Source organism: Zootermopsis nevadensis, unplaced genomic scaffold, assembly GCF_977971745.1.
Source record: "Zootermopsis nevadensis isolate Lab colony 2312 unplaced genomic scaffold, Znev_1.0 Znev_ptg000061l, whole genome shotgun sequence".
NCBI lineage: Eukaryota > Metazoa > Arthropoda > Insecta > Blattodea > Termopsidae > Zootermopsis > Zootermopsis nevadensis.
The window spans coordinates 21800667-21819407 of NW_028259192.1; the positions used below are offsets into that span (position 1 = coordinate 21800667).

The following is an 18741-nucleotide window of genomic DNA, read 5'->3' on the forward strand; positions in this document are numbered from 1 at the left end:
TAAATTAAATAAATTACATTACTGATTATTCAGTGTATATCATAAAATAATATTTTTTTTTAAATTTCACGTACCCCCTAAGATGTCATCGCGTACCCCCAGATGTAATTTCTCTTCAAATTTGTACCCCCAAAGTCGTTGGTGTATAATTCAAGTTATACATAGAATATAATCTACATCTGAAATAAATTAAATAAATTACATTACTGATTATTCAGTGTATATCATAAAATAATATTTTTTTTTAAATTTCACGTACCCCCTAAGATGTCATCGCGTACCCCCAGATGTAATTTCTCTTCAAATTTGTACCCCCAAAGTCGTTGGTGTATAATTCAAGTTATACATAGTATATAATCTACATCTGAAATAAATTAAATAAATTACATTACTGATTATTCAGTGTATATCATAAAATAATATTTTTTTTTTAAATTTCACGTACCCCCTAAGATGTCATCGCGTACCCCCAGATGTAATTTCTCTTCAAATTTGTACCCCCAAAGTCGTTGGTGTATAATTCAAGTTATACATAGTATATAATCTACATCTGAAATAAATTAAATAAATTACATTACTGATTATTCAGTGTATATCATAAAATAATATTTTTTTTAAATTTCACGTACCCACTAACATGTCTTCGCGTGCCCCAGGTTGAATACCACTGCTCTAGATGATTACAAATAACGCGTACAGAAATAAAGATTTCGCATTCAATAATATGTTGCTTTTTAGAGACAATTATCTACAATTAACTTCATAAACAGAACAATTTCTAAAATAAAATGTCAATCTCTTACTAACACATAAAATACACTGCGAGAAACAATTATTGTTAGTAACAATTAAATTATGGATGCGAAACAACAGAGTGAGACCTTTCATATTATTTTTAACAGAGTTGCCACGTGGTGGTAAGGCTTATAAAATCAATTAGTCTACATGATGTTCCGTAGACTATTAGCACGTAAGACAGAAGTAAGAATTGAGTTAAAGGATTTAATATTATGAGAAATATCGAAATGGAGAGAGAATGCGGAATCAATTTTTCAAACACTATCTGTTACTTCGTAGAAAAAGAATGACGAGGCATATGTACACATATTCCAGACGAACGAAACGTGGTCTGACAGGTTGTAGGACAGGCATAACAGATGCGGAGAGACAGAGGGACTGGGGCGATCACTTCTGCAAATTACCACCCATGTTCATAAAACGAGCTGTCCGTATGCCACCACTATCCGGCGCCAAACGAGGATGGTACAAATACTGTACGAGCTGATAAAGTTGTAAAAGAATTATACGTCTGATCATAACAGAGGCTTGTTTTCAAAATAAAAGCTGAGAACAGTCGACACATATATCACGTTAACAGCGTAAAGGTACAGTCCGAATGAAAATTCACGCTAGTTCGATTTATAAAAGTTGGGGTAGTGAAGAACATGGATGAATTTTTTATCACTAAAGCTCCAAGACAGTGAACGCGAATTCAGTTAAAGGATTCGGCGATGAATTACAGGTCGGTAACTGCGTGCCTCATTCCATCCACCTCATTCCAAACTCGTTAAAAATTTATCACATATCGGGAAATCGATTATTGAACCGTGAATTACGCGTTGCTACAACAAGTGGACAAATACTCCTGTTACAAAACCGACTTATACAAGAACAGTTAAGGGAGGTAATCAATTTGGGGTTGCGATTTCGAGCTCTTTCTGTGTTCCGTTAAATGATTCAACAAGCTGACAACATTTCTGCAACCTCTTTCAGAAATCCGCGTGTTGAGACTAAACATGTTCCAGATACACCCAGATCACTTTTTTCAGACGCCGGAAGACACACACCTTGAAAAATTAACATTCATCCACTACGTTAAAATGTTAACACGTTTTTAGAGATGTGCATAAATGCATATAACATTCGTATATTATTATTATTTATTTAGTGTTCTGTCTGCCGACAGGTCCATATGAACAGGATCCTTCCATCCTTTTCTCGGACTGAGACCTGTTCATATACGTTCTTGGCAGATGATCCAGAAGTGGTTTGCCATTGCCTTCTTCTGTGTGTGAATGGAGTAATTGTTGGGATGCCAGGGAGAAACCGGGGAAGCCCCCGGAGGAAAACGCCGTGTTGCCTAGACCACGGCATTACCCAACACAAGTTATAAATTCGGACCCGAGACCCCAGGATTACAAGGCCAGCGTTCTAACCGATAGACCACCTCATCTTATTATTATTTAGTGTTCTGTCTGACGACAGGTCCATATGAACAGGATCCTTCCATCCTTTTCTCGGACTGGGACCTGTTCATATACGTTCTTGGCAGATGATCCAGAAGTGGTTTGCCATTGCCTTCCTCTGTGTGTATGAAGTATGGAGTAATTGTTGGGATGCCACGGAGAAACCGGGGAAGCCCCCGGAGGAAAACTCCGTGTTGCCTAGACCACGGCCTTGCCCAACACAAGTTATAAATTCGGGCACCGCCGGGAATCGAACCCGGGACCCCAGGATTACAAGGCCAGCGTTCTAGACCACCGTGGCTTAACATTCGTATACAGACCCAAAACTTCAATTTTCAAGCGATTACACAGACAAATACCATATTTCTAGGAACTGCGTGATTACTTCGTAAAAATTAATAAAAACTGCATTTGTTTTTACTTTATTTTACGTTATAATTACATTTTCATGAAATTTGTTGGCGTAGATGCCACGTATGAAATGCCATCTGTCTGCGCGGCCAGTTACCACACCCGAACAAGGTAATGTAGAACAGTTCGGATAACAGACGTTGACCAGTATTAGGACCTGATTTGGACGCTCAACGCTCAAGTGTCTGATCGCATCCTGAAAGCGTAATAAAGTCCGCGTGTCTTGTAACTCCATCTCCAGGCCTTTTGGGATCTGAGCATCTTCCATTATGCAGAAACATCAAAGGAGCAGGTGTTTGGTTTCACTAAAGTCAACAAATGGCAGCTACAGAAATTCGTTTTGTCTTTGTGAGATCGAAAACTTTTCTTTCCGGGCAATCACACAGCCCAGACTCACATCCAATAGTTACCCATTTCGAATCTGTGTTTGAACATGGACTAAAATTACGTTTTCTCCTTCATTTTCTTCAGTCACTACCGGCGAATATAAGGATAGTATCCTGAAATTTGGGGGCTGCCTCAACATGAGATTACATCTGACCTCATTCAACCAGCAATTAATTCTGTATTTTTCGTGGACAGCGATACTGCTTCGTATTCTTGAGTTACCGAGTTCGAAGATGATGATTTACGACTCCAGAATTACTGTAACTCACATGTTTGAAGGCCTCTGATATCACCAGATCCATACATCATCCACATATAATAACAGGAAAGGGACAGCAGGTTGGCGGTCGCATGTTAAAGAGGTTTTGGACCTTAAGGGGTAATATTTATGAAATTGTGTGCCATGGTAATGCTGTTAAAATGTTGGGCCTTATGGTTATTCATCCATGGCGTAATGCGTACATGTACAACGTAACAAAACAGACATTACGTGTTATCGCTTCGTCGCTTTCGAAATTAAGCAAAGATAAATTAGTGACGTAGGGGAAACGCACAATTTCGCCCCGGGTACTACAGAAAGAGAATGTAACGAACGTCTGATAAACAACTTAAAGGGGGTCAGAGCCCCCCAGTTTCAGAAACAACATCGCCGTATTTTACAAACAACTGGATGGGTCACTGGTCCCGCGACAATAATTCGACTTTTCATGGCCTTGCATTTACTTTAAATTCAAGCGACTGCTTCTAAACCAATCAATTCAGTGCCGACGGAAATGGAACTCAGAGTCCTCTTCGACATGTTTGTACGTCACAGAAGGTAATCGGGGGGTGGTGGGGGGGGGGTCATGAAAGCTTCCTAAGTCTAGAGATTAAATGTATTGATGGGGGTCATTTACACAGCATCCGTACAGTAACTAATGAATGCGGGACGGTATAACGTTAAGGGGTATGAGGGAGATGAATACAGGGGTGGAAAGAGAGAGAGGGGAGAGAGATAGAGATAGAGAGAGGACGCATGAATGGTGTGATGGAGTATTTTGCGTCACGGTAAGATAGGATTGAACTGTTAAGAGAAGGAGAAGGGAGAGAATACGATAAAATAGATGGATGAAGCAAGCACTAATGATCCAAGCCAGGTAGAGGGGTGACATGCAAAAATGTTCCCCCTCGAAAAAGGACTGTGGTACTTTTTTGTACGAACTGCTGCTTTCATAAATGCAAGGTGCTCCTGATGTATGACAGCGAAATCTGCCCTCACCCACTCTCTCTCTCTGCACAAGTTAATTTAATTTCGAAAGCGGAAAGTAAGATACGAGGGGAGTTCAGATATAACCCGGACATTTATTTATCCCCGATGTCCGCACGCTTTACGCATAACAAGAAACAGTGTTCGCATTTATATGTACTCTTATTACTTTTAAATACATTTGTTTCGCCCTTCTCGTACCTTCCGAATTTCAACAGCAAATAAAAATATTTTGGCTAAGAGCGGGTTCAAGATCACACTTCTTCTATGACCTCTTCATTAAACAGGCGAAAATTACACAATGAAAAACGTGGACTGTAGGGAGGATGACGGAGCACTCCCCCCTTTGGACAACCAAGAACGTTGCCTGTCAACGGCCATTTTCGAGAGGGATAATTACCCTTTTGCACAGAAGTCTTATTCTTGTTGCTGGCTTCAGCGTGTCTCTCAATAGTTCACAATAGTAGGCTAGGATGCTTGTTTTTCTCTTAACCAACAAGTGAGCACAAACAGGAAGTTGGTTCAATGCCGCGAGGAGCGCTGCCAGCAGCGCGTTTGTTACAGCTTCACAGCTGTCTTTCAACTATTGGCACTACTGGAACACAGAAGAACTTGACAGGCAGTCTTCCGCAAATTGGAACTGAAGGTAACAATAGATATCGGTTGCCTTTTCACCTTCGTTGCTCAAAATGTTGGTAATATTCTTACGCAACTGAGCTTGGCACATCACATGACGCCATGATGGATAGGCTGGTTATATCTCGGGGCAAACAAAACACCACTCACGATGTTGATAGCCAACATACCAACACTTATTTACCGTGGAAGGGTAAAAATGCTTGCCGTAAGGAAAATTATAAGTCAAAGTCAAATAAAACAGATTTCGTAAAAGATCCTCGAAATTGCAAAGTAAAGTTTTAATAAACAAAGTGTCTAGTTTACAAAAAAATTGAAAGAGGGGTGTATGATGAAAGAAAATATTTTTGATGAGGATATAATGACAATGAATATTTCCGTCTTCTGGGTTGTTGCGCTGTGTAGTCTGGTCGATGTTAACCAACGTTTCAGAGGTCATACTGCCTCCATCATCAGGGCCCTGACCACACAGCGCAACAACCCAGAAGACGGAAATATTCATACTCACCGCTGTGAGAACCTCAAGTCTTACATATAATGAGAAGTTACTCATAAAAACTGCATAATTTCATACTTTTATTTCAAATAATGATTCACCTTGTTTACCGCCACATATTTCCCCTGTCGTGAACATAGCAGTTGCTGTGAAAAGCACAACCTGGACCCCTTAGGTTTAGAATTCATACTAAGTAACTTTTATGGCATTTTAGCGAAGATAATCTTGAGTTGCCGTGTAAACATACCAATAAAAGAATAGTATTTCTTCAATACTCATGATGGAATGTATTAACGTCTTATCGGCAATGTTAACTTTTATACCACACTGGCTTCCATGTTACTTATATGTAATTTTATAGACTTGTTTACTTGACAGCAATAAAATTACATTTCTAATAATGCATTGTGGTTCCCTCCGCTTACACACCTCTATTAGATTACCTTCACCTCTGACTGCCTTACCTCCGGAGGTGAAAACTAAGTACACACATAATAGGAGCTTCAGTGGACGCTAGAGCCATTCTGGATTTTTGTAGATTATGAAAGCCTTCCCTACCAGGAACCGAACCCTGGTTGTCCAACCAACAAACTTGGTCGCTATAATCACTGAGCTATCCAAAACTTTAACTGAGTATCAAATAGAAGGTGGATCTTTCTTATTTTCATCGTCTTTTGTGTAGTGGCAATACTGCGGTCTGTTCAATATGGCTTCTCTGTTGACAGAATTCGCCACGTAACAACATGTCATCCAATTTTTGCGGTAAAAGAGTGAGAAAACTGGTGAAATCTACGGAAAAATGACATTTCAGTAAGGTAATAACTGTATGAAGGCAAAGGAAATTTTATGAATGGTCTGAAAGATTCAAAGGCGAGCGGACAAGTGTTATAGACATCGGTTGGGTTCTGACAAGTCCCTTCATGCCTCTTTCTAGATTGGCGTTCAATTCTCTGGGTTTATTGTTGGTTGCCAGGTTTCTCGTGGTCGGGAAGATGTGTCCTTAGGGTGCAATAACAAGTGGTTGGTAACCAACGGGTTGTGAACCACGGACGAAAGCGACCAACAGTGGCATTTGGTCTTGGAGAGTGAAAAATTTCCCTTACGTATCAACAGAAAAATTGAAACCGCTTGGTGGTTGCTAACACTTTATTTAGTTAAAATATATAATATAATTCAGGTCTATACACAAACTTTATATTACAGATGTTAAAATTTAAAATTTGCGCTATTCATCGTTACTACGATGTTACAATACTGCGCCTTCATTTACTACATGTTTCGATGCGTAGCATACAAATATACAACAATATTCCAAACTTATTTACATATAAATAAATAACTCATATGTTAATTAATTTATTCACAGAATAATGGAAAACAAACATAAGATACATAAAATAAGAAGATCAACAGAACACATACTATAATAATTTACAAAACAGATAAATAAATGAAAAACTTGCATTGTAATATAAAGTAGTTTTAAAGGAAAAACCTGAAGATGATGCTACGCATCGAAACATGTAGTAAATAAAGGCGCAGTATTGTAACATCGTAGTAACGATGAATAGCGCAAATTTTAAATTTTAACATCTGTAATATAAAGTTTGTGTATAGACCTGAATTATATTATATATTTTAATTATAAAACACAAACATGACGCATTTAAATTTTATTTAGTAGTTATTGAAGTGTCATGAGTACGGTAATGACATTTTTCGTCATCTACCTGATGGTTACATAACACCCACATGAAGGAGTTTCGGATGGTCGAGATATATAGCACGCATATGATGAGAAATTAAAACAGAACGTTTGTCGGAAAACATGAATAGAAGATGCTATTTGGAAAATTTATGAGAATGGATTCAAATGGCTCAGGGTACACGTTGTTGTGAGGACAGTAATGGGAATAAGTCTCGTTGGAGACTGTGAATGTTCTGAGCAACTATCATCTTCTCGATAAGCTACCTGTTCTGTAAAGTTTTAAAAATATTAAAATATATAATAAAATTCAGGTCAATACACAAAACTTTATTTAGATGTTAAAATTTAAAATTTAAATGTTAAAATTTTAAATTTTAAATTTGCGCCATTCATCACTATAAGGATGTTACAATAGAGCGCTTTCATTCACTTCACAACATGTTTCGATGTAATACATCATCTTCAGGTGTTGTCTTTTAAAACTATTTTATATTAAAATGCATGTCTTTCAATATATTCATTATTGTAGTGATGAATGGCGCAAATTTAAAATTTTAAATTTTAACATTTAAATTTTAACATCTAAATAAAGTTTTGTGTATTGACCTGAATTTTATTATATATTTTAATCAAAAAACACAAACATGACGCATGTAAACCTTAAATTTAAAAATATATAAGTAATGGCAAAAAAATATCAGAAATAAAGAAAAATATACGGAGAATGGAATTGTAATACTAGGTTTTGGTAACTGCGGAATTCAGTATCAAACTAGTTCCCTCCTATATAATTTCAACATTCGTTGGTGTATCATGTTTCACAACGCCTCAAAACAAATGAATAATACGACATTAAACGAGAAATTGTCACTTTAAATTAAAAACAATAATTCTGACAGCTAAACTACTGCTGACATCTAGAAGCAAATTTAAAACAGATCAACCAGCACAAAGGAAAACAGGTTACGTTAAACAAGAATCTGTATGGTGGGTTGATTAATGATTTTCATTGCCTGTGGTAGGATCACGATAAAAACAAGCCAGGGTTTCCTTTACAAAAGTGCTTGAAGGCACCGTCTCCTGTCCACTTGTCGTGTCAGTGTTTTGTAGAGTTTGTGAAGGTTTCCCGAGGTGTCATCGCAGGAAAGTTCCAAGCCTGACAAGTTGTGAGCGACGAACTGTTATATAGAGCTACTTGAAACAAATGACACCTTTTTGAACCCAGCATCCCAGTTCTCGGTTGACAGCGCGCGCGGTGAAGAGCAGAAGACGACAGGACGAAATCAGAGAACCGCGTATTGGCCAAACTCTTAAAATAACTTCCAGGATAAGCACTTAAATTCGTTAACACAAATCCGTCCTTTCCATTTGTACCTATTGGATGCAAAATTGTTATTGTCATTAGTGCTGCAGGAATCCACAAACACTAAATTAACCAAATTCATCCGCCATCAGTTCCACAATGCTTCATATGAATATCTTATTGGATATGTTTAAAAACTGAGCTTAGAATACGCACCAAAAACTGTAAACAAGATATTGGGAAATAAATTAATTTTTATTAATGAAATAATAAGAAACACCAAAGGAAATGGGTTATAATTTTGGGGGATAAAAGTACAGACATCAAACAATGAAGCTGCCGTATGAATGTTAAATGGACGGACGATGACAGACCATACAAAAGCAAGTCAATCCTTTGAAGACGGAGCTTACCTACACAATATTTAAGAATTCAGTCCGTACCGCGAAGAAAACACCTCACTTCACCATTACAAAGATCAACTGGTTAACGCTGTTTAAGGAAATAATCGCTGTTTAAACTAAGAATCAAAGGAAAACCCATAAGTACAATCTGCGGACAAAATGCAGTGTCACTGAATGTTAACGCACGTGGTATACAGAGTTACCACTGCGCTTTCAAGGCAAAATTCAGAGATCACACGAAGCTCTGAATCTTCTGCTCGCCATACTTCAGACTTTTCTTAGTCTCCTGAATAATGGTGAAAAATTACGGTAACAGACCCACCCCCCTTTTTCACCATTCTCAAATCCGTCTTTTAAAATTAACCTCCCACCCACTCCCTTATACACCCTACGCCGTTTATAAAGCATCGTTAAATGATGTAGCGAGGTTGAGCAATTAATCCTCTAAAATATATTTTTTTATTCGTGTAATTGAAAATATGTACACCCCTACCAAACACTATTAAAATAATCACACAAAGGATTAAGAAATTGGGAGGGGGGGCATTTATCACACATGTGAAAGACGTGAAAAACATACAAAATAAAGGAAAGAAACAAATGAAGGAGTCCTAAGAGCATATGGGAAGATAATATTAAAATGAATGTCAGGATATAGGGGGTTGCAAGGTGTGGATTCGATTCATGCAGCTCATGATAGGGGTCCGTTAATACACCTTCGTGTCCCATAAATTCTGGTAATTTCATGATTATTTAAACGTCCTCTTAGCTTCTCAAAAATGACTCTGCAGTCTCAATGAACACTTCATATAGACCACGATTTCTGGGACGAGTGGAACACAATGTGTCCTGATAAAGAGAATTGCATTTTAACTCGTTGTTGCACAAATCAATTGCTGTCAGACTAATCCTCATTCACATCATCCCTTATTTACACCCCCACTGTGCTTATAACCAACCCCTATTGTTAACATCTGCACACAGTCCACACACCAGTCATATATCACCTTGCATTTGCAGGTACGGAACATCTAACACAACTGGGACGATGATACCTTAAATTTTAAAGCAATCTTACACTATATCACACTAATTACGTTCTGCAGGTGCAAACTGTAGGTTTGAGTAATCGATTAATCAATCGTTATGCTTAGATATATTGATTACACAAACAGTTGTGTGTGTGTGGGGGGGGGGGAGGGGGGGTACACTAACTAGGACGAGTACCACGGATTATGTGCGAAGCGAAGATAAACGACCGGGGACTGTCGTTGCCTGTGTCAAAGTTCCAACCCTGGAAAGATTTCAGAAAATCACGGAAGACCCGGAGTTCCGCCTTCCAATGAGGATGGCTTCTTTAGTTTAGAATCCAAGCGCGAAGGAAGAACACCGCTTAGGCCAGAGTTGTTTGTTTCGGGGGAGAGATTACAAAGACCACAGGCCACAACCCCGAAAAAATCTGTCCTGGGTTTGAATCCTGGTAAAGAAGCTTTCTGTACGTCGATGACTAAGAACGACTGGTGATCGGCGCTAGGCATTTATCGAATTTCCCCTCAGTAAAAATACGGGCATTGGGCTCCATATTTTTAACTAATTTGAATGAGCTTATTGATCTTGGAAAGTACTGAAGGACGAGACAGATTGATTGCACGTACGAATTAATGAATTACTGAGAGCAGCACAGTGGGAGGGAGGGAGGGTGGGTCACGGAGTACTTGTGTCGCAAATCTAATGGGTCTGGAAGCTTTTGTGAGTGGCTAGATGATGAGTGTGCTGACGGTTAGGCGTAAGTGATGCTGAGTGTCAGAGTAAGTGACAACTGGGCGTGAACAAGTATTTGACAGATTGAGATGAGAATGTTCCAGCCCTTTGGGGGCGCGAATGAAAAAGCAAGACATTATGCGAGAATCTATGAGCGAGCTGCCTCAGCAGAGGGTCCATTCTACCGAAATATCTTGAGCGGATTTAAAATCCTCCCGACGGGAGATTTTGGTTATGAAAAAGTTAGGTTCCCGAGAAGTGTATAGCTGATACGTGATTCAAAAATCTTTGTTGTTCATATCCCGGCGAATACAAAATGACGTATAGCAAGACAATAATAAAGAGTGTGAAAGACGAAGTAAAGAAGATAATGTTAAGGACTAGAATGAAATATAAGGAGAGAGTGAATAACTGAAAAGAGAATGAGTGGAATATCAAGAGAGAGAGAAGACAGATCAAAGATAATTCGACAATGTTCGCAGGTGTAAGAGAGAATGAATAAGTAATGTGGAAGGAACTGAGTGATAAGGAAGGCGTAGTAAGGAAGAAATGTAAAGAGTGAATTTTGAAGATAGACGGTGTACAAAAAGATTGTAAAACGAGAGATGAATCGAGTAAATACACGATGGAAAGATAATAAATGATAAAGAAGGTGAGTGGATTAGTAAGTGACTTAAAAAAAGCTGCAGTGTAAACGCGGATGTACGAAGGAATGAATGACGTAGTAAGCTGGCGGAACAACAGTTTACCCAGTGACATGAAACACGCCACGAACCAACAGGATTGACGTCACTTCCGTTAGGTCTACTCGTTATCCGTCTCGAATCTGTTCGCCCTATCCGTCTGTCACAATCAGGCGACTACAACGTCAAACTAATCGCAGGTTTAACAAGTACCGGGGTTAAATAAATGAAACGTTCTTTCGATGAATCATGAAACAATAATTCTAAACTAATACGACCAACAATTGGCAGACAATCTGTACATTAAGTGTGTCGCTGACAGGAATTATCATCTCTCGGCCCACAAACACACACACACAAGGGACTCATGTTTCCATGGAAACGAGACACGTCTGTCCCTCCCGGTAGACGCGACAAATACATATACAAAACAACAAAATTTAATATCAAATTATATACGTAACGACGTACAAATAGTCTTTTTCCGGTTTCGGAATCTATCGAAATTTCGTAGCTCAGGTGACTAGGCGCTCAGTTCTCACCGCGAAGAAGCGGTTTAAATTCAACGTCAAATTAAGTGACATTCGTGGTGGATGAAGCGGTTCTGGGGAAGGTTTTACTCCGAATCCTCCTGCCCCCCCCTCCATTCCCCTCCGCCGTTCCTCTCTCATCTATCACCACCCCAAGAAGGTTGCGATAGTCCTGACCAAGCAGAGCATTATCGTACCCTCGGCTCTGCCGAGGACGGCTACATCTCCGACCATAAGCTTGGCTGCTCTCGGATTGAACGTATTTTACTTTATATATTCATATATGACAGGGAACATAAACAAAGGAGCTTGATACAAAAATATATTTTTAACCTCGTTTCCTTATTCTTAATTAAAGATACGTGTACACTATAATCATGCGCTTGTCCGCCATATTAATTAATTATAAACACCTTGAAGTATCGCTCCCTCCTGGCAAGTACATTACCATGACAACGGTACTTCTCAATCAAAACTTTCGCACTAACTCCATAAATCATAAACATACTACAAATTCGAAGCAAGAATACTTCGCTGAAGAGTGAGTTATTCTGGGAAGCAAAATTCGTCTAAGTTTTACGAAAATATGATCTCTCCTTCGGGGTGAAATTTAAACGTGATGTAGGCTTACACACATACACACACACAGCGGAGTGTTACATTTTCAGGAACTATTTCTCAGAGGACCCATTCATGCAGTAACAAATAGATCCAGTACATTATTCCCATCCAATTATTCCAGTATGCAATTATTACACCTGATTTCGTTACTGAAATATACACAGGGACGTCACGTGACTGCGTACGTCATTATGATGCAGTATTCCATCAGGGATGGGCTTTCGATGGAGAGGGAAGCGAACAGTCACACACAATGTCTGTTTACTTAAAATATGATAGTTTTCAGCGAGCAGGCATCTCAGGTCCAAAGGATATCAACCAATTTCTTTGACAAACAATAATCATGAGACGCCTATACACACGTGAGAAACACCGCCAGTCAGAATTGAAAACAGAAGGAAATTGAAGAAGAGGTTACGTACATTTCTAAACAGGGTGTAGTAACGTTTCCGTGTTCAATTTAAGACAGCTCGCAAGGATGATAGGTGTTCCCCGCTGGGAGTTCGATAAAGGTGCCTCACACTGAACGCCGTATATCGCTAGGACAGCAGAGACGAGCAACAGCGTTACCGAAATGGACGGACATGCCGTGGATGTGCCGGTTTGTATGCGGCCATATTTGTGCGGAGAGAAACATTAATTTTGTGACTGACAGGGAATTAACCTGCAATGGAACACACATACATTGTAATCCAAGCCTACGGTAAGCACAGTTACATGTTGATTACACTCTAATGACAGCGTGTGGTCTGAAAAGAGGTTATCGAGGTTTCGGTGGAATATGCTGCTTTCATCTTCAGGACTAAAATAATTTTTGAAGTCGAACTCTATGCAGTGTTGCCTCCCCTTTGACATTAATTATATGATATTTAAGAACCTCTACCTTAATAATATTCGTATTATTTTAGCTAAAACCCATGAAGGTTGTTAAACGAATTTCATCCGTATCAGCTTCCCTATTTGGTACGACTGGAGTGAAGTGTAGCGTTTTCTTTGCGGTTCGGACTGAATTCTTAAAACGTTATTTAATGCTGAGATGGTTCCCAAGTTCCAAGTTGCCACTGCAAGCTTCTCACGCAGCCCTCCCGATTTAAATTAATCAAAATTTACCACCCCTTAACGCCGTCAAAATTTATCTCCCTCCCCTCTGTAGGAACTTCTAAATTATGTATTAAACTTCCAAATTAATAGCCTCAGCTTTCCCTAATACAAAATTTCAAAATTCCGTCTTTTATGCCAATCATCACACTAACGCCTTCACTCTTACTTTATCCTTAACATAAGGACGAGCGGGCATTGCCTGGGGACCTTCTAGCTATAAGATGCTCTTTCTCCCCCCCCAGATATCGAAGTGTCTCTCACTTCTCCCCCACCAATTTCCTCTCTCTCTCTCTCTCTCTCTCTCTCTCTCTCTAGTGTCCTGCTCAAATACTCCCTACTACACATTTTATCCCACCCACCAAATTTCCAATCTTTACTAAACCTACCACTATCAGAAGGACGAGTGGGTACTGCCTGAGGACCTTAACAGCCGCAACTAAAATCCTATGACCCCTTCCGTTAAAACAGTAGTGCCAACAGCTACTCCCCCATACTTTCTCGTCTCTCTCTCTCTTTTAGACTTCAAAGTGCCAACTGCTAACCTAACCTCAACATTTTTATCATATTTATTAAAACGTTTTGTTACATTCCTTTTCCATGACTAACTACCGTCATTCGATCACGCCCTGGATGCAGGGGGAGTGATGGGAATGGTACAGGAGTGCTTTTCAAATTATAACCGCACAGTAGAACCCCCCCGCCCAAACACAAAAGCGCTCTTTTGATCTCCAGGCCATGTGTACCAACACAAGAGAGCGAATCACGGCGAAGCAACATTCAGACTTGAGGACAGTGGTAGGAGGCTAGCGATTGGCAATTATACAGCGTCTCCAATATTGGAACTACTTGTTATGTGCGGCGTTTTAGTGCAGTAACGACTCATGTATCGCTGTTTAAAACTCTTGTCACACGTAGGAATATCTGCGTTCAGAATTTAAATTCTACAACTTTTAACTGCGTCACAAAATTTACAGAATTATCCCAATTTCCTTTTTCACGAAATATCCGCAAACACGTTAAGATTTTGTCAGCACACCTAAACTTACACATGCACGCACGCACGCACGCACTCAAACTGAATTACATGTTGTATAAAGCGTATTCCTTGAAATGGAACTTCCCACGAAAGAGTCAAGGCCAATATCGGACAATTTATGACAGATTTAAAACTCATTCTAATTTACCTTACTCTGGCTGTATGTATATACGAACTCAGTATCCCGACAAGTATATGAAGTTCTAGCATTAACTACTAGATGTGTCACAGTCAACGTTGAATTTATAACCATTTAATGGTATTGTACTTAAACGTGAAACAAAGCTCTGAGGGGTGTCGAAAAGTGCGTCCTGCAGAATATTGGATGCGAAGTCAAAAAGACGAAAGAAATTATAAATATTTTAGGGTTTGTGATAAACGCTTAAATAATGTTCCCAAAGCGTGCCCTCGTAAATTAACAACATTAATTTACCAGATAAAAGCCTAATAATAAAATAATTTCGATTCCAACACACTGGTCGTGTGTCCTTTCAGAAATTACGTCCGGGAAATTAATACTGAAGTCAAAATGTGACTCCTTCAAACACGACAAATGAATAAAGTACAAATCGAAATTTATAAGCAGTGTGAGGCGTCACTTGAAATGCGTTCGGCGGACACGTCCTCAGACTCTGAGGGCCCCCCCTCCCTCCAATTTGCTTCCTCTCCAGCGACAAATCCTCTGTTGGCCCTGGTTTGTATGTGCAAAAACGTCTGACCACAAACCGAGTGACTGCCCCATACCTGAGAAGCATTAACCTCACACATGATTTGTGGTTTTTCTTCAGTCCTCCTTCGAATGCAGGGATAATACCAAATCATTTACTTATATACACACAAGGATCCTCTCATGAGAAAAATGTATGTAGTTGCCACAGCGTCATTAAAAAAGCACAGGTGTTACAATAAATTATAACATCACACTCACATGCAGGACAGCATCCACACGCCTCCAGCAGACAAGTTCTGATGCTCGTAACGCAGACCATTTACCTGTGAAATGAAAACAAATTATTAAATTAAAATAAAGTTTATAAATATTGTAGGAACAGAGAAAATTAGTTCAGTGATCACTGATATTTCTAACAAAGATCTGAGGTTCTCACGACGCCGTGTAGCCTCGTAGAAGTTTATCAACTATTCAGAGGTCCTTGCTGCCTCCATTATCAGGGCGATCACTCAACCCTGATGATGTGGGCAGCAAGGACCTGTACTAGACGGCGCTATAACCAAAAAGACAGACACCTTCGTATTGATATTTATTATTTCATTTTTTTTAAATAAAAGGTTTTGTGTAACCTCAATCATAGATTGGTATGAAAAATATGTTTGATTACAAACATTGTAATCTCAACATCTTATTACGATCATTTCAGGAGCTAAAAATTTGGCAGAAAAATTAATGGCTTTAATGGTACTGGGTTCAATGAGATATAAATTTGTGTTAAGTTTCTGAGTTTCGTTTCCAAAGTTTAAGCTCGAGATATCTAATACTTTATGCAAATTACTTCCCCCTTTTTGACAAAAACTAAAAACTAAAAATATCACTTCATACCTAGGCGTAAATGGGAGGATAATATTAAAAAAAAACATTTCTAAACCCATTCACACAATGTTAAAAGTTGATTAGTGTTGAATCATATGGTAAATATAGTTAACGTTGAGTTTTAGGGTATTAACAAGCATAAGCTGGCCTAACATAAGTGTCTTTTACGTTAAAGCGAAAAGAACATCTACAAATATCTTTTGAATCAGACTGTAAAATCAACAAAAGAGAATGAGGAGAGATATGACCTAGGGACCATCTAAATACGTAACATTACTGCGAGCTAACCTTGCTCAATCAGCGCTTTATATAACGAGACCTATCAGATGAACAATTCACAGGCGTGCGTAAAACACATCTGTACACATGTTTCAGCCAGCCTCGGAAACATTTCGACTATTCGCTACTACGAGTAGATTTATTGCTCTGTTGTAATTGGACGTTGAATATGGCGACAAGAGACGACGCTAAACGTCACTTGGTGCGGTTATTTAGGACGCCTCGCCCGACGCCCTCAAGAATTACAAGTCGTTCAATTATGACATTCAACTTTCATCCGTTCAGGGACTATTTATTGTTAGTGGGCCTACGTTTGTGACTTTGCTTGAATCTCTGTGGAAAATAGGTGAAGAATGATGTCCAAAACGAGAGAAAAAGTTATGTGTGTTAGGGTTTGCAGTTTAGTGAAATGTTTTCATCTGACATCCCCCATTCACCCACCCCCAAAAAAAATCACTCCTCCCTCTGCTACATCTAACAACTGATACCACTCTCCTACAGCCCAATTCCAGAACTAACTACACCCCTTCCCTTCAACCCTGAGCCATCATTTATCTGACTGGTCAACATATATGGGCATTCCAAAATTTCAAGCGAACGTCAGTGCGACATGAAATACTGTTGTCCGCTTGTAGGGGGCTCACTAATACGAACGTCATCGTGGGTCGAGGAGAATGTTGCAAAAAAATTAGTAGCAGTAGTAGAAAATGGGAAGGGTAAAGTGGGGAGACTGTGTATATTTGTTGAAATGGTATATATATATAATGTTTGAAAAAAAAAAAAAAAGGAATTTTTCCAGTAGTTCGCTGTTACCGTTTCTGACAAAATACATTATTGAATGGAGATATCGTTTTGAAATGGGTAACTGTCCTTATATTTCCTAATGTAGGTCACATATCAGTATCTGAAAACACAGAAAACTACCTCTTTTTTTTTTATCTTAAATGCGTTATGTTTGTGTTGAATCAAATACATATATTTATTTTCACAGTCTATACACAAACTTATTTAAAATGATTGGAAATTAATTCCACAGATAATGAACGTCTGAATACAGACACCAGATCATTATGAAGACGGAAAATTCTACAAACATACTAAAAGATCAATAAATGCAATGCATCAAAATGTATAATAATTTTTAAAATAATATAAATTGATAAACCTGAAGATGATGTCATAAAACATCGAAACATGTCGTTCAAAAATAAAAGCGCTGAATAATGTAATGTCGTACTACGATAAAAAAAAGCGCCATAAATATAACATAATATACTTTATACTGTAAATGTTATAATATTTTAACAACATCATTTTAAATAAGTTTGTGTAGAGACTGTGAAAATAAATATATGTACCTATTTTATGTTAAGAATCATGGATCATCAGACAAGAATTCAACATAAAACATACACGTAGTAGAATTTACAGAATGACATTTATACTGCAATTACAGCAAGAACTCTACGTCGTTATGAAACGTCAGCCTTTGAACATTAAAACCGAACGGAAGATGCCACTTGGAAAAACTAGGCGTAGACTGGAGAATAATATTAAAATGCGTATTTCGAAGTAAGGTTAGGTTAGATTAGGTCTCACAAGTCGGCAGCACATTGTCACAGAGATCATCCCTATTCTGACACTTAGCTGGTCTGGGAGTAAAGGTAGTTATATTTATCATATAGCAACCTTTAGCCACTTAATATGTACCACCAACTTTAATAATCAGTAACTCTCAGAAAGTAATTTTTGATTTAGGTGATTCTCAGAAAACAAAGCTAATATATAGGTTATTTAAACAGTATTAATCAGTAGATCTTTGTAATAGTAAAGTGTTGCGTTTTCTTTGCAGTACGGATTGAATTCTTAAACATTATTTACATGAGCATCGGATTCGTCTCTAGCCAATCAAAATGTATCTTTCCTGGTAAACCCATTGATAAACCACACATTATAAATTTTTTTTAACAAACCGTACTGAAGTCCTGTCTTGTAACAGATATACGACAAATATAAAATTGCATTTTGGAAAATACATGAAGACTGAAAAATAACAAAACATTTGTCAATGTAAAATATTTATGTCTAATAAATATCTATAATCTCATCCATAAATATCTTTTGGAACAACATATAAGCCTACTAGACCTTCGATGACTAAACTTTCAGGACCGAAAAATTCACGACACCAATAGTTTTTTTAATAATTATCAATTTATAAGAAGTTATCTGCGACCAGACACTTTTTATCCTCGAAATAGAAGGAAGTTTTAGTCTCATATTTTCAATGACCAAACGTCCTACACAGCAAGCAGATATAATGGTGGTTATGTCGCTTTATTGACAA

The 18741-nt window shown here is 38.3% G+C and overlaps 1 protein-coding gene and 1 long non-coding RNA gene across 2 annotated transcripts in view; both read right to left on the reverse strand.

The window, feature by feature from the left end:
• The window catches only part of LOC110830345 (neuroligin-4, X-linked), a 279623-nt gene that overhangs the window by 191103 nt on the left and 69779 nt on the right, over positions 1–18741 (reverse strand). The gene's annotated exons all lie outside the window — the stretch shown is intronic.
• Positions 1–18741, reverse strand: part of LOC147871260 (uncharacterized) — a 266158-nt gene that overhangs the window by 12883 nt on the left and 234534 nt on the right. The window contains exon 4 of the long non-coding RNA XR_015532671.1: positions 15498–15562. This is a non-coding gene — a long non-coding RNA (uncharacterized LOC147871260). The remainder of the gene's footprint in view (positions 1–15497; positions 15563–18741) is intronic.